This window comes from Octopus sinensis, linkage group LG5 (assembly GCF_006345805.1).
Source record: "Octopus sinensis linkage group LG5, ASM634580v1, whole genome shotgun sequence".
In the NCBI taxonomy this organism is placed as follows: domain Eukaryota; kingdom Metazoa; phylum Mollusca; class Cephalopoda; order Octopoda; family Octopodidae; genus Octopus; species Octopus sinensis.
The window spans coordinates 32,386,016-32,388,515 of record NC_043001.1 but is presented as its reverse complement, the minus strand read 5'-3'; the positions used below and the strand labels follow the sequence as shown (position 1 = coordinate 32,388,515).

At 28.7% G+C, this 2,500-nt stretch overlaps 1 long non-coding RNA gene across 1 annotated transcript in view; it reads left to right on the top strand.

Moving 5' to 3' along the window:
* Window positions 1-2,500, top strand: part of LOC115212380 — a 283,564-nt gene that overhangs the window by 945 nt on the left and 280,119 nt on the right. Inside the window, exon 1 of the long non-coding RNA XR_003881713.2 lies at window positions 1-612. This exon is cut by the window's left edge and continues 945 nt beyond it. This is a non-coding gene — a long non-coding RNA (uncharacterized LOC115212380). The remainder of the gene's footprint in view (window positions 613-2,500) is intronic.

Below are 2,500 nucleotides of genomic sequence, written 5' to 3'. Positions count from 1 at the left end.
AACAGATGAATTATAAGAAGAATTAACGGCATCAACATTATTAACGTTATGAAAATTATCAGCAATTAATAAGAGAGAAAAGGAAGGAAGGAAGGAAGGAAGGAAGGAGGAAGGAAAGAAGTGAAACGAGAAAGGAGTGACAGAGGAAGAGAAAACGAGAAAAAGAAAAAAAAAAAAAAAAGGAAAAGAAAAAAAGAACTTGGAAAATGTGACAAGCATGATGGAGAGAGGGATAGGGAGAGAAGAAGAGAGATGGATAAAGAGAGAGAGAAAGAAAGAGAGAGAGAGAGAGAGTGGAGGCAGATGAGGTAAGATGAAAGAGATCAGATGAAAGAAGAAGAAGAAAAAAAAAAGGAATACGGGAGAGATTGAAAGTGTAAAAAAGTGTGGTGTTTAAGGGATAGAGAGAAGGAGAGAAAGAGAGAAAGATTTTTTTAAAAAAAGAAGAAGAAATAGCTTAAGCAAAAATTTTAAAAAAATAAAAAAACCAATTTACTAATACTAACAACACAAACAGCACTTATATCAACAATAGCATATCAACAACAACTACAACAACAACAACAACAACAATAGCAGAAGGACAAGAAAAGCACATGATTAAAACTACAGGTAAGATTTCAAACTAAATGCGGCAATGTGTTGTCTCCTGTACAATTTAAACCCCCAAAAAATATATATTTGTATACATATTTTTATATATTTAAATAGTTCTACTTACTTTGTGTTTTGTTATTAATATTTTTTTTTATTCATAATTATTATTATATTTATATGTGACTTTGTATGTATGTGTATGCATGAAGACATCATATATATATATATATATATGCTGATAGATAAATATACATGTATATATGTGTATGTATATGAAGACATAAGCATATCTTTATTTATATATTTTAATTATATTTCAATTGTTTATTTATGTTTTGTTAGTCGTATATTTTTCGAAATATCAGGAGATATGTCTATTTATGTACTGGGATGGTTAATGCTGGCGTTTTTTCAAACTATCACAAAACCGTATGGGATATATATAAACGATCTATTACATACTAGATCATTTTATTCATTTATATATATATATATATAGATATATTAAAGAAAAAGAATCTAATAATGGCATCAGTTAAAATTTTTAAACAATCTCCATTATTAGCCACAAGGGTGATACAAGGATGGGTATAATATAACGATAGAAATACAAGTGATTTTTTTTACTATAAATCAGAGATAATACATTTATTTCGGACACTGGTTCCAGCTTTTTCTCTAGATCACGGGTTCACAACCTGAAGGGCATTTATTTCAGCCTCGTACACATCACAAACACTTCACATAGAAAAGGGGTAATTTTAAGAATTCAACGAGGGCTGGTGGAGGGTAAATTAGGAGCTGTGTTTAATGAGGTGTAATGTCCTGTAGGGGTATGTAGAATCTGGTGTCTAGCTCCATGTACTAATCAGCGAAAACTTTACACGGCATTCATACAATTGCGTAAACATATTCACAGATATCATGCACGTAAGTGCACAAGCTACACATAATGTACTAACGCACATAAAAGTAGACAGACACACTGACACACAAATACTCACACACATACATACACATATATATTTATATATATATATATATAGAGCTACCCATCTATTTACCTATCTATCTATCTATCTTTCTGTTCATCTCTCTATTTATTTATTTATTTATTTATCTGTATGTAAGTATTTTATCATATATGAAGCTATGCATGTATGTATGTGATGACATATATATCAACTTAGAGTGTATGAAATTTATATGTATATCAGAGTGCATGTGTGTAATTTTCAATGACGTTATGTATAAATGATAGACATTAGAATATGTCATTCTGTAGAGAGTGTGTGTGTTGGTATATATATATTGATGTAAAAGTGTGTGTGTGTGTGTGTGTGTGTGTGTTATGCAGTATTACCATGTTCATGTACAGGATTGGGGTGAACACGTGCCTTGTTGAAACAAACCACAACTCGTGACTCGTAGCGGTAACTGAATAGCTTAAAAGTTCAATGACCAGGCAAACACACATACACACTCAGACACGCATAGCTTCACACAGATACGCAGAGACACGCATAGCTACACTCAAAAGCATTCACATAAATACCTATATTTATACATACACATATGTGCAATAGATATATATATATATATATAAATTAAGTATAATTATATATAATATATATGTAAAATATATCATATATATATATAAACTATATCATGTATATATATATATATATATATAACAATATCATATATATAAAATATATCATGTATATATCTATATATATATTATATAGATATATATATAAATAGATACGGATATAGATAGAAGAAATTATATTTTTGTGAGCATACATATATGTATACATATACATAGATATACAACTATAGAATATATATACGTACATACATTTATATATGGAATATGTATATATACTATTAATATATATAT